Source organism: Panicum virgatum, chromosome 6N (genome assembly GCF_016808335.1).
Source record: "Panicum virgatum strain AP13 chromosome 6N, P.virgatum_v5, whole genome shotgun sequence".
NCBI classification, from domain to species: domain Eukaryota; kingdom Viridiplantae; phylum Streptophyta; class Magnoliopsida; order Poales; family Poaceae; genus Panicum; species Panicum virgatum.
The window spans coordinates 34,429,602-34,445,170 of record NC_053150.1 but is presented as its reverse complement, the minus strand read 5'-3'; positions in this window follow the sequence as shown (position 1 = coordinate 34,445,170).

Sequence of the window (15,569 nt, the reverse complement as noted above, 5' to 3'; positions counted from 1 at the left end):
AAACACTAATTAAACATAATTAGGAAGGAAAAAAAAGAAAATGATTCTTTGCCGTGTGCCCTGCCCGGGGCACACGGCAAAGACATGCCTTTGCCATGTGCCGGATCGGAGGCACATGGCAAAGGTGGTGTCTTTGCCGTGGGCCAGATCGGCGCACACAGCAAAACCCGCCTCCCTTTTCCCCTTCCAACGGCTGCCTCAGACACTCACACACCACACACACACCACACACGCACTCTGCTTGCACCGCCGCGCTCGCCCCGCCCGCACGCCAGCACGCTCGCCCGCCGCCGCCCACCCGCCCGCTCTCCCGCACGCCGCCCCCGCCACCCTCGCCCGCACGCCGGCCCCGCCACGCTTGAGCCTGCCGGTCACCGAAGAGTGAAAGAGGCATAGAAACTCCTTCGTGCATTGAAGATGCCGTATGAGCAGATACATGCATGTCCGAAGGGATGCATCTTGTTTAGGAAAGAACATGCGGAAGCAAAGTACTGTCCAAAGTGTGAATCTTCTAGGTTCATAGAGGTAGATACTAGTGATGGTCAGAAGAGGCAGCTCGCGGTCCCCATGAAAGTCCTACGATACCTTCCGCCCATACCGAGGATCCAACGGCTATTCATGACCGAGGAGTCCGCGAAACAAATGACATGGCACAAAATGGGAACTCGATACAATCTTGATAAGCTTGTACATCCATCCGATGCTGAATCATGGACCCACTTTGACGGGATTCATCGAGTCAAAGCAGATGAAGCTCGTAATGTGTGTGTTGCCCTAGCAACAGATGGCTTCAATCCATATGGAATGTCGGCTGCACCTTACACTTGTTGGCCTGTCTTCGTTATACCCCTCAATCTCCCTCCTGGCATGATTTTCCAACGACAGAACATATTCTTGTTGCTGATAATTCCTGGACATCCGGGAAATAATATGAGTGTCTACATGGAGCCCCTGATTGATGATTTGCTCAGTGCTTGGGAGGAAGGGGTTTGGACATACGATCGAGCTACAAAGAGAAACTTTAGGATGTATGTTTGGTACCATTATTCCCTGCATGACTTGCCGGCGTATGGAATATTCTGCGGCTGGTGTGTTCACGGAAAGTTCCCTTGCCCAGTATGCAAGGCAGCTCTGATGTTCATATGGTTGCGGAAGGGAGGGAAATATTCTTCGTTCGAGATACATTGACAATTCCTCCCTCTTTACCATCCATTCAGACGCGATAAGAAGAACTTCACGAAAGGTGTCGAAGTTCTGGACCTTCCCCCTCATATTCTGACAGGAGCTAGTATTCGTGCTCAGTTAGATAGTCTTGTGGCTAATGCAGATGGTGGTTTTGAGGGATATGGTCGGCAACATGCATGGGCGCAGAAGTCGGGCTTGTGGAGGCTTCCCTACATGCAAGATCTCCTCCTTCCACATAACATTGATATGATGCACTCAGAAAAGAATGTCACTGAGGCACTGTTCGGAACTATCATGGACATTGTAGAGAAGACAAAGGACAATGTTAAGGCCAGAGTGGATCAAGCAACATTATGCGATAGACCGAAGCTAGACATGAGGCCTCCTGCGTCAGGCAAGGCATGGAAAAAGACAAAGGCCGATTTTGTCCTGACGAGGCCCCAGAGGAGGGAAGTGCTAAAGTGGTTTCAAACCTTAATGTTCCCTGATGGGTATGCAGCGAATCTGAGGAGGGGAGTCAACTTGTCTACTATTAGAATCAACGGGCTCAAGAGTCATAACTATCATATATGGTTAGAGAGGCTTCTTCCAGTGATGGTTTGAGGATACCTCCCTGATCAAGTCTGGCAAGTGCTGGCAGAGTTGAGCTTTTTCTTCTGCCAGCTTTGTACTAAGGAGTTATCTCTGACCGTTATTGAAGAAATGGAAAGAATGGCGCCTGTGTTGCTCTGTAAGTTGGAGAAGATATTTCCACCAGGCTTCTTCAACCCGATGCAGCATATGATTTTGCACCTACCGTACGAGGCACGAATGGGGGGGCCAGTGCAAGATCGTTGGTGCTACTCAATGGAGAGATGTCAAAAAGTCCTTCGAACTAAATGTAAAAATAAATGCAAAATTAAAGCTTCCATCGCAGAGGCATACATTCTAGAGGAGGTGTCAAACTTCACATCGAAATATTATACTGAGAATCTTCCAAGCGTACATAATCCACCCTCACATTACAATGTTGGGGAAGCTGACTCGAACCTCAGCCTTTTCAAAGGGCAACACGGAAGTGCAAGTGTTGCGAGCATCAAGACCTTAAATTTTGAAGAGTGGCGCAGTATCATGCTATATGTGTTGACCAACCTATCCGAAGTGCATCCGTACATACAGTAAGTTCTCTGCATTCATTTAGTTCTCGAGTACTTCTTTTTCGGCATCCAACCCGTTCGTTTCTCTTTCCACCAGGGAATTTCATGTGCAATTCTGGCATCGATTAGGATACCTACCCTCCAGGAAGCTGACACCCTTCTTAGACAGGGTGCGGGAAATGGAAAGCCTGATTTTATTTCTTGGTTCAAACAAAAGGTAATGTCTACGTCGTGGCTCTTTCGTAGTATGATTTTACAAGTTGCTCGGACGTGTACATAATTTGGCCTGCTTGAACTTGCAGACCCAAACTGATGCCTCAGTGAAAGCCGAGTTGCGTCAGGTTGCCAATGGTTGTGCCTATAGAGTCAAGTCATTTGGAGCTTATGATGTGAATGGATATCATTTCCACACAACAAAGTCACGAGCAGAGTCGGCCGAATAGAAGGACCACAAATTCCGGAGTGTTTACACCGGGAGACGATGGGCTCGAGTACTATGGAAGAATCGAAGAAATATACGAACTCACGTTTCATGGGTCGAAACCTCTGAAACCTGTCATATTCAAATGACATTGGTTTGATCCTCATGATGTGAGACGGACTCCGAATCTTGGGCTAGTTGAAGTTCAACAAGCGTCCGTGTGTCCAGGAGATGATGTCTATATTGTGGCTCAACAAGCCACGCAAGTTTATTATCTCTCATATCCGTGCCAAACCGACAATCATCTCAAGGGTTGGGATGTTGTGTACAAGGTATCGCCACACGGTAAATTACCTGTCCCGAACAATGAAGATTACAACATAGACCCAAACACATATGCCAGTGAGTTCTTTCAAGAAGATGGGCTAGATGGGACTTTTCAGATAGACTTAACCGAAGCGATGGGAATAGAACAGGACAATGAAAGAATTGATAACGACGATGCAGGGGATGAGGTTCACAATGTCAAGGACTTAGAATTACTAGAGCGATTACGCTTAGACAATGACAGTGATGATGACAGTGTTCCTCCTATGGAGATCGATGGTGATTATATCGACACACGTGATAGCGATGATGAGACATATGATCCGGCTAATCCGGATCATGATGACTATTTTTAATACATGTAAGAACCGTACTACTTAATTTTTTGTACTATTTTTGTTTATTTTAGTCATTGTACTTACTTTATATACTAATTGTACTATTTTTAATGACATCTACTGATTGATTTACTCATTTTAATTTCAGGAGATTGTTCGGCGATGGTGGGGCGCGGCAGAGGTCTGATGAGGTCACTCACAGACCTATTGGGCGGCAGATCTACCCAGGCAGGTGAGTCCTCCCAGAGGACTCGACGGACAGGCAGGAGAAGTTGGAGGAGTGGAGTGGGTTCATCGACGCGCGACGCCGCTAAGGGCTCCGGCACGGCTTCAGGAGGGAGGGCTGGGAGGAGGAGTAGGCGCAGGAGAGGTGCTCCTCTTGTGGAGGAGGAGGCGGAGGTGGCGGAGGAGGAGGAGGAGGAGGAGGAGGAGGAGGAGGATCCCGGTGCTGAGGAGCACGAGCACGAGCACGAGCAGGAGCAGGAGGAAGAGGAGGAGGAGGAGGAGGAGGAGGAGGAGGAGGAGGAGGAGGAGGATGGGGCGGATGAGGAGGAGGAGGACTTGGGCATACCTGCCGTCTGGCAGCGAGGCCTCTCGAGGCTCCCGGATCGTCCGATACCTCTAGAGCACCGACCGGTCCTCCGACCTGACGGGAAAAGGTAAGTAAGTTTACAAGATTTCAATACGGTTCCTTTTGATATATTCAAAATCACAATTGACACTAATACTATCTCTCAATAACTTGAGCAGGAACTTTGACATAGTTGTTCCAGGTGTTGCTCACAACCGCATGTCCAATGGCATCCTGGGCCTCCTCTGCAAGCGACACTACCCAGGCCCCATGGATATTGATGGGATATGTCAGCCAGCCTCTTCGTGGGAGCACTACATCGCCGCACCAGATGGACCAGATGAGGAAGGCAGGGCATTTGACAACAAGGCGCATCGGGTGTTGAACGAATTATGGGTAAGTCCTCATGGAACTACATTTACGAATACATCATATTCATTGCACCGGGTTTTGAAATAATGACTTTGTTCACGTTTTTGTGCAGGATTTCTACAGATGCGAGGAGGGAATGATGCCCAGGGCGATGCAGGTGGCTAGCAGAGCTTGTTACAAGCTGGTGGCGGATATGCTTTATGAGGCGCGCATCCAGGCCGTCATCGACTACAAGGCCAGGATCGAAAAAGTGAGGATCTACAAAGGACCTGCGAGAGACATCAGACTTACCTTGGAACAATACTTGCGGGTAAAGATTCAATCTTAAGGAGTTATCAACTATGCTCCATTTGTTCTTCTTAAATGTATTAGATATTGATGATGTGCAGGTGACTCCGTGGTGGATTGCCAATGATTATCCATGCTGGGAAATGATAGTGGACCGGTGGTGCTCGCAAGAGTGGGTGGAGATGCACGAGGCTGCCCGGCAGCGGCGTTTGCTGATGCCAGGTGCATCGCACCATCAGGGCAACCGTAACCTCAAGGCGTACGCAGCTAGATATGTATGTGAATTAATTTCTTTATTCTAACGCTCAATTCTGCATAATTTCTAATCATCTTCCTTTTTTCGCAGTCGGCGTCACATGGTGGTGTGCCTTGCACCCAAGTCCAGGCATACTGTTTGGCCCACAAAGGAAAGGCGACGTCCGATGTCACCTTCAACCCGCAGTATCCGCCCGAAGTGTACAGCAACGCAAGCGTCCACAGCCGCCTCAGTGGGTACACCTCGATGGCATAAGAAGTTCATGGGCCGGAGTTTGATGCGATCAATGAGCCCATTGATGGAGAAGTCGTCACGAGGGTGGGAGGAGGCAAGAAGCATGGACGGTACTGGTTTGGCGACAGCTTAGTCGACACGGCGACTACTCCCACTCTCTCGCAGATTCGAGCCAGGAGTACCAGCTCAAGCCCTGCCATACGCCCACGGCCAGACACTACACAGACTCAGATTGAGGCTGTCAAGGTTATTTCTGTTTCATCCGTCGTTCCTACGTTTTTACATATGTTCGCTTTGAATTCTAACCCTGGGATCAAATCCTTTAGGCCCAGATGGAAGCAGCCTTCCAAGCACAGCAGGAGGCGGCAGAGGAGAGGTGGAGGGCCGAGCGGGACAACATCCAGCAAAAATTGGATCAAACTCTAACATTTATGCAAAGCCTGGGCTCGGTGATGGGTGTTTCACCTCCACAATTCCCTCCGGCCCCACTTGTTCGTCGTGCAGAAACTCCTCCTACCGTAAGTGGTTTTGACTCCTATCGAGTTTCGGAATGTCTTAGTGACTTAGCATTAACCTAGATTTACTTAAAAATAATATCTTATGATACATCTACAATGACTTACAACTTAGGCTAATGCTTGTAGTTTCATTCTTATGTAACTCAATATATATTCGCTTATGTGCAGAATCAGTCGGCAGCATCCAATGATGGGCCAGTGAATCCTGACTTCTCGCCTCCGGTGCAGCAGACTCAGCAACCTCAGCAGTTTGTGTGGCCACCGCCTCAATGGGTGGTTTGGATTCAGCAGCAGCAGCAGCCAGGTTGGTCGCAAACGCCTACATGGCCGCCCCCGCCGATGTGGCCGCAGCACCCGCCACCGCCGCCGCCGCCGTCGGCCCCGTGAAGTATATGGACTTCATTTCTAGAGACAAGCTTTGCACTTGAACTTGTATGGACTTGTATGGATTTGACTTAAACTTGTGGTTGCCGATGAACGATACTAGAGTTTACTTGTATTTGTGCATTTCTGGATCATATTGAATGCATCCGATGCTTATTTGGATTGCATGCGATGATTATTATGATATATGTGAACTGTTTGTATTATTTGGGGTACCATATACGCAATAAACAAAAAAAAAATACAGGATCAGGGACATTTGCCGTGTGCAAAAACCATGGCACACGGCAAAGAAACCAATGTTTACCGTGTGCCAAAGCCAAGGCACACGGCAAACATTTGAACTTTGCCGTGTGCCACGTCTACAGGCACACGGCAAAGGCGGCCGCCACGTCACTTCCCAAGTTTTCTGCTTTTTTTTCCGATAAATGGCACACGGCAAACGACACCTTTGTCGACGTCTGAATGCCGTGTGCTCTTTGCCGTGTGCGGCACACGGCAAAGCCTTTGCCGTGTGGAAAAATACCAAAAAGTCTAATTTGAGTGTCCATATTAGTTCAAGATGGAAACCACAATAAAGATCTCCCACACTAACTTATCTCATACAACTAAAGGCTCATTTTGTGGTTTCCACACTCATAATCACTTTATACTATGAATTGCGCTTTTAATATTTTTTCTAGTTCTACAGATCACAATAGGCTTAGGTAAAAGTTTCACTTTCTTCGATGGGTTTTGCTATTTTTTTTGAATTAGACGAACTTCTGACATAAATTTTAAAATCATTTGTATGGGCGGGTGAGGGGTGACCCGCCCCTACAAATGATATTTTTAGGGGCGGGTCGGTTGCTACAGTAACTCCGCTCCATTCGTAGCAACGGGTCAGATTTTGATCCGAGTCTAAAAAAATCGAGGCATTTCTACAAATCACTTTTGTAGTAGTGATACATAGATATATTGCATAGGCAAAATAACTTATAATTTGGAACGGAACGAATAGATTCCAAATATTGTGTAGCTCAGTATGTCTTGCTTTGACTTAAGGTGTCACTTACTATTAAGATCGATGACAGCTGGTGTCAGCTGGAGTGGACAGTGACTGGGCGGCTACGGTAATATCAACTACGATTGGACACGTGTTTCTCCTTGCACAAAATAGACACACGAGCTTTAAAAAATAGACATGACGTACGGCTGCAAATATTTGACCAGCGATGCAAGGTGGCACTTGTTTTTCTTTTTTGAAATGAAGGTTGCACTTGTTAAGATTGATGATTGGTACCCAGACGATATTCGGTAGATCGATCGTGATGGGGTGGAATAATGCCAATGAGATAGCCATCATATGCTTATGCATGCACCCAATGCCAGGTGCTGTACTATACCTCAATAATTACATAAACTTATTGCGATTTGTATAATTTAGAAAAAATACCAAAAAATCTAATTTGAGCATCCATATTAGTTCAAGAAGGAAACCACAATAAAGATCTCCCACACTAACTTATCTCGTACAACTAAAAGCACATTTTGTGGTTTCCACACTCATAATCACTTTATACTATGATTTGCACTTTTAATATTTTTTCTAGTTCTACAGATCACAATAGGCTTAGCTAAAAGTTTCACTTTCTTCGATGGGTTTTGCTATTTTTTTGAATTAGACAAACTTCTGACATAAATTTGAAAATCATTTGTAGGGTCGGGTGAGGGGTGACCCGCCCCTACAAATAATATTTTTAGGGGCGGGTCGGTTGCTACAGTAACTCCGCTCCATTTGGAGCAACGGGTCAAATTTTGATTCAAGTCTAAAAAAATCGAGGCATTTCTACAAATCATTTTTATAGTAGTGATACATAGATATATTGCATAGGCAAAATAACTTATAATTTGGAACGGAAGGAATAGATTCCAAATATTGTGTAGCTCAGTACGTCTTGCTTTGACTTATGGTGTCACTTACTATTAAGATCGATGACAGCTGGTGTCAGCTGGAGTGGACAGTGACTGGACGGCTACGGTAATATCAACTGCGATTGGACACGTGTTTCTCCTTGCCCAAAATAGACACACGAGCTTTAAAAAATAGACATGACGTACGGCTGCAAACGTTTGACCAGCTATGCAAGGTGGCACTTGTTTTTCTTTTTTGAAACGAACGTTGAACTTGTTAAGATTGATGATTGGTACCCAGATGATGTGGAATAATGCCAATGAGATAGCCATCGTATGCTTATGCATGCACCCAATGCCAGGGGCTGTACTATACCTCAATAATTACAGAAACTTATTGCAATCTGTATAATTTAGGAGAAATACCAAAAAATCTAATTTGAGTGTCCATATTAGTTCAAGATGGAAACCACAATAAAGATCTCCCACACTAACTTATCTCATACAACTAAAGGCTCATTTTGTGGTTTCCACACTCATAATCATTTTATACTATGATTTGCGCTTTTAATATTTTTTCTAGTTCTACAGATCACAATAGGCTTAGGTAAAAGTTTCACTTTCTTCGATGGGTTTTGCTTTTTTTTTGAATTAGACAAACTTCTGACATAAATTTTAAAATCATTTATAGGGGCGGGTGAGGGGTGACCCGCCCCTACAAATGATATTTTTAGGGGCGGGTCGGTTGCTACAGTAACTCCGCTCCATTTGAAGCAACGGGTCAAATTTTGATTCGAGTCTAAAAAAATCGAGGCATTTCTAAAAATCATTTTTGTAGTAGTAATACATAGATATATTGCATAGGCAAAATAACTTATAATTTGGAACGGATGGAATAGATTCCAAATATTGTGTATCTCAGTACGTCTTGCTTTGACTTAAGGTGTCACTTACTATTAAGATCGATGACAGCTGGTGTCAGCTGGAGTGGACAGTGACTGGACGGCTACGGTAATATCAACTGCTATTGGATACGTGTTTCTCCTTGCACAAAATAGACACACGAGCTTTCAAAAATAGACATGACGTACGGCTGCAAACGTTTGACCAGCGATGCAAGGTGGCACTTGTTTTTCTTTTTTGAAACGAAGGTTTCACTTGTTAAGATTGATGATTGGTACCCAGACGATATTCGGTGGATCGATCATGATGGGGTGGAATAATGCCGATGAGATAGCCATCGTATGCTTATGCACGTACCCAATGCCAGGGGCTGTACTATACCTCAATAATTATTCTATAAACTTATTAAGACAACGAGAGGTCAAAGCTTAAGAAATTAGAAATGTATATAATGCACAAGATGCTCCCTAGCCTGTACTTTTTTATTAAGGACTAATGATGTTATAATAATATTATGATGGAGTAGTTGCCAACAAACAGTGCATATATGACCATCGTGAGTAGGTATAGGTTTAGTCATTTAATTAAGATGCATATATCCCTTCTTATTTTTTGTTGATAAGTTGCATTGCAACCAGACATGTCGGTATTATGTTGATTTATATCAAGTCATTTTGTAGAACTTACATTTGCTGAACTAGAGATGGGTTATGGAGATCCTTTGCATAACTCTTCACATAAACGGTACAAATGGGTAACATAAACAGCTCATTTCCCAATGCACAAAGTCACATCCTCATGGTGACATACATTACAAACTTAATATTAGTTTATCTTTTAATTTTACAAGTGCAAATATCACTATGTGAAAAACGATTTTAGGTAACGTGTCATTGGTAATGGGCATAAGTTGTCTGTTACAAAAATATTAATCATAACAAACTTTAATAAAGCCTGTTACCAATAAGACCTCTAGGTCCGTGCCTGATCTGGGCAAAAATAAAATCCGTTACCAATGAAGGATATTGGTAACATACTTTATCTAGGACCTTTACTAATATCATTGGTAACGGGCGTTATTAACTGAAAGCGGAATCCTAGCAGGCAATCATCATTTCTGGAAAGAACTAACCTATTGTATCTCTGCATCTAACGGACTTTATGAATAACTGCATGAGGTGATTGGTAACAGCCTTTAGTAACGGATGTTGTCTAACGCCCATTACAATTTGCACGTAATTGGTAATGGGCTTTTGCCCATTAATGATGGCAGGTCATTAGTAACCTAGAGATGGTAACGTTGGTTAGGCACATTGCCAATATTACTTTTTACCCATTACCAATTACCCTGTTCTCACATAGTGTATTATGGTCGAACATGTTTGGATGAGATATGTGCATAGTTACATCCAATCTTACATCCTACCACTTCATAATATATTATACACATGGATCTGTATAACCATGTGAAGTGTATAAAATAGAGCATCAATTTGTGCACTCTCCTTCACTCCACATGGATCTTCAAGAGTTTTCCCATGGATGATTAATAATGGTCAAGATCATGGATCTAGAATCAAATTAAATGAAAAGATGCATGGTCCTACCACTTGTTTCTATAGTGTGTTCTAACAATAGTAGTTGAACTGGTCAAGGGATTGATATAAGTTTATTTCTAAGTTAGTTGCTGATTATTTCAATGTTAGTTGCTGCTAAGGTATGACCAAAAGCATCCAACGTACAAAAGATAACAAAAACAAATTACAAAAACATGACATGACATTATACGACGTATCATTTCTATTCAACCACACAAGCCCTTCACTATTTGTATCCACATCTTGACTCCCTCCTCAAGGAATTTTATTTGAAAATATGAATAGTCGGGCACAAAAGACTCAGTCTCCTCAACACTTTTATTCAAAACATAAATAGTTAGGCGCAAAAAACTCATGCTCCTCAAGCACTTTTAGCACTGTTGAATGACACTTTCCTGTAAGTACTTAATCCGATTAACTGTGTTCTATCACAATCATTGTAGTCAAATGAGAACATTTCCTGATATTGATGAAGCAACTAGACCGAGTCAGGCACTGTTGATAGGCACATCATAGCACCAAAAGAACAATCGGATCGACCTATTAAGTTGAAAACTTGAATCCAGATTCACCTATCCTACCACAATCAAGCTATCCAACTCCTTAGTTGGTGGAAGAAGTTTTCAATCACTAGGTCAGAAATGATTTGTGCTGGCACCGCCCTTTTACCGTGCTGGCGGGCGTAGTTGGCGCCCGCCAGCACAATAGGATAAGGGCCCACTTGGCCAACGCCAGCCAGGGCAGAAGCAATCTGTGCTGGTGGGTCACCTAACTACCCGCCAGCACAAATTCGTTCTGTGCTGGCAGTTGCACTATGTGGCCTGCCAGCACAAAGCTGCGACTAAAACTGCACGAGCTACTTCTTCTCCAGAAAGCCATCTCTTTGGATTGTGCCCGAGAGGAGCTCGAGTACAACTCCAAAAATCACCAAATACAAGGGGGAAGGTTTTGTTCTTGAATTCCTGGAAGGAGGTGACTCTAAAAGGTAAGTTTGTGCCATATCTAGCTTCTTTTTCAAGTTTAATAAATCTTTTAGAGCTTAAATTGTGTTTCTTTGGAGGAGGGCATCCATGGTGTTCTTCCTTATTCTAGAGGCAATTGAGTTAGAAGTTTGTTTCCATCCTTCCTTGGATGATTAGGTACACATGATTGAACAATTATTACAAGTTTTAATGTGCTTTTCCTTAAACAGGATCTTGAAAATCATCTAGATCTAGTTCTAGATCTAGATCTAGATTTAGGAAAAATAGGAGAGAGAAAGAGTATGAGCTTGGTTTTAGTAATAATATAAGAGTTTACTTTTTATCTAGTATTGTCTATAACTAGGAGCTTGTCTTTCAATATTAATAAATTTTAGATAATATTTTCCTACTTTAAATGTTATCAAAATAAATTAATTAAGTTTTATTTAATATTACATTTATTACCATGGGGAGGTCAATTAATCTAGCACTAAGAGCTTGCTTTTAATTGTTAATAAGATTTACAAAATTTTACATACTATAACATAATTGTTGTCAAAATAAATTACATCAGTGAATAATTGAGTTTTGTTTAATATTACATTTATTGTCTTAGAGAGTTTCAAGATGGATAGGGCATGGATGTATGGCATAAAGAGACATTCAGATTCTTTCATATCGAGAGTATCAAAGTTTGTTGAGGCCGCGATAGAGCACGCTCACAGTAAGAGGACAAAGCAAATTCGTTGTCCATGCTTTGACTGCAAGAACAATATAGTGTGGTTGAACAATGATGTAATCAAGACACATTTGATCCAGCGGGGTTTTATGGTTGATTACAAGGTTTGGATACACCATGGTGAGGCACAATTAACTCCCAACACATGCGTCAACAATATCACTGATGAAGTGCGTGCTGCTGATGAAGATAATGATGAGGATCCCACTGATCATGGTATAATGCATGATGACGATCTTGAAAATGAAAATGGTGACCAGTTAGGTGTCATTGATGATTTGCGTGCTCAAGAAGAAGAGGAACTTGATATCAATATGGAGGAAAGGTTGCGCTTGAACCAGAAGTGTTGCTAGGTAGTGCTAAAGGGTTAGAGCACTTTGAGACACTGAAGAAGGCCGCAAAGGACCGTATGTATGATGGTTGTGGGAAGGAGTGGACAGTCTTGCATTTCGTGCTTCACCTTCTTATACTTAAGGCTAAGTTCTGCTGGTCAGATAATAGTTTCAATGATTTGCTTATTCTTTTTGGTCAATTGCTTCCGAAGCCAAACTTTATTCCCAAAAACACATATGAAGCAAAGAAGCTTATCAATCCACTAAAAATGCGTGTGCAAAGAATACACGCTTGTCCAAACCATTGCATGCTATACCGTGGTGACTATGCGGCATTGACTAAGTGCCCAAATTGTGATGCTAGTCATTACAAAAGCAATGCCAATTTTAGTGTGGATGGTGTCGGGTCCACAGTCGGAAACAAGAGGAAGAAGGCATCAAAGAAAAGTGCAGGTTGTCAAAGAATGATGGAAAGCTTCGACACCCATCCGATGCTCGCCAGTGGAAGACTTTCGATGCCAATCATGAGCTCTTTGGAAACAAAAAAAAAGAAATGTACGATTCGCGTTGAGCACCGACTGGATGAATCCATTTGGTGAAAGAAGCATCATGCACAGCACATGGCCAGTGTTGCTAACCATATTCAACCTTCCACCATGGCAGTCACAAGTGGAAGTAACTTTTGCTAACCATTCTCATACAAGGGCCGAAGCAACCAGGCATTGACATAGATATTTTTCTTGAGCCGTTGCTTGAAGATATGCAGACATTATGGAATGAGGGAGTTCGGATGTGGGATGAGTACCGGCAGGAGCACTTCACACTACAAGCAATTATATTTGTTACCATCAATGATTATCCCGCCCTATTTGCCCTACTTGGACAAATAAAAGGAATGACGGCATGCGTTGTATGTGTGGATAAAGCAACATCTGTTTATCTTATGAAATCTATGAAGACAGTGTACATGCGCCACCGACGCTTCTTAATGAGTACACACAAATACCAAAAGATGAAGGGAAAATTTGGTGGCACCTATGAGAAAGATGAGGCTCCTCAACCGGTTACAGGACAAGTAGTGTGTGAAATGTGCCAGAAAGTCATGTTCAAGCCTGGAAAGAAGTCAGCATCCGGTGCCGAAAAGGAAAAGAAAAAGAAAAAGAGGAATAAATAGGATGAAACTACAGAAATTGTCGACGACGTGCCATTCAAGAAGATGTCTATCTTCTTCAAGTATTTGCCATACTAAAAGGAGTTGGCGGTACGCCCACTACTGGAAAAACGCACATTCGTCCATGGCCGTTAGTACCGGTCATGGCTTTGGCCAGTAATAACGTGCAAATTTAGTACCGGGCCAAAGGAACAGTGTCTCTTGGAGCCTATTAGTACCGGCTGGTGGCTCCAGCTGGTACTAAAGTCCGCCACCGACAGGCTCTGACATCCGCCACCGACAGCTAGTGACAGTTTAGTACCGGCTGGAACCACCAGCCGGTACTAAACTGCCGCGAGAAAATTTAGTACCGGCTGGTGGCTCCAGCCGGTACTAAATGTGGCGCGTTAGTACCGGCTGGAGCCACCAGCCGGTACTAATGCGCCCACTATAAATTGGCACCCTTCTTCCTCCCCGAGCCCGAGCTAGTGCCATTTCACCAGAGAAGCTCGAGCTCGGGGTTGTTCTTCCCTTAGAGAGTTGCCGCCATTTGTTCTAGTTTTAGTGAGTGTTCTAGTTACCCAAGTACGCCAAAAGTTTGCAACTTCATCCTCTCTTCATTGATAGTCTTTATTCTTTGTTTTATGCTCTATAGTTAGAGAAATATGTGACTTTTAGAAATAGTGAGGATGAGTATGATTTCATTGATTTATGCAATGATTTGAGATATATAGAACCGATGACTTGAATGTGGGAGTAGGTTTATTGGCTAGGTTGAATATGAAAAATTTATAGACATATCTTTCAATCATTTTCTATATATTACAAATGACCGTAGCACATTTTTTATTTTTAGATTCAGATGAGCATGTGGATAGTAGAAATTTTTAGAATGAGTGTAGACAAAACATGTGATTGTAGTAGATATAACCATAATGTGGATAGTTAATTTTTTTTATAATGAACTAATGAAAGAATTATAATAGATTTTTTTATTATGAATTGATTATTTTGACACTCTAGTGATGTATTTATTCAGGCTCACATTGAAACTATCTATAAGCTAAAAAAATCTTTATTTCGAAACAAGTATACGTCGTTAATCTCCATCCAATAGTGATGATACTACCTTTCGGGGAAACACTATGCGCTATATGGACGTCACGAATCGGCTGGTCGCATCACCAACATTTCCGATTGATACGAAGACAGCATTTGACGCAGTCAGCGTGGCCGTTGTTGCCCTGAGAGCATATCAACGAGCACGCTTCCTGTGCCAAGTGCTGTGTTTCTATAAAACGGAAATGTTGGTGCTGCGACTGGCCGATTGGTGACATCCTTGTACCACACCGTGTCCCCCCGAAAGGCATTGTCATCACCGCAGGGTCGAGGTTACCGACATATACATTTTCCGAAATAAAGTTTTTTTTCTTCTAGATGGTTTCTGGATATTGAAAAGAGTGTTTTCCTGGAACTGAAGGGTGTCAAAATAATTAGTAGTTATAGAGATTTATTTCAATTAATTTATTCAGGTTTTTTTAATTGAGAATTAATGTGATTTTGCATTGTAGTTCAAAGACACTTACCAGCAAGTGTGAAATGTAAACGAAGTAGTATTGCTATTGGGGCATTAGTCATATTGTGCCTGCTCTGTCACAACTCTTTCTAGACCCTTCATTATGTAGATAGGGTGAGGTCAAGGCCGACGAAGAATAAGGGCTTAGTTTGAGCTGTGACATAGCACGGCACACAATGATGACTAGTAGCTCAATAGGAACTCTAATTTCATTACATTTCAGACTTCATTGTAAGTGCCTGTGCAATTCGAATATGAGGATATAATGAAGTACATATTTACATTGTAATTGTAAGAGTTTTTTCAATCAATTTGCAAATTAATGTGATTTAATTTAATTAATTTATTCAGATTTCATTGTAATTGTAAGAATTTATAATGTTGTA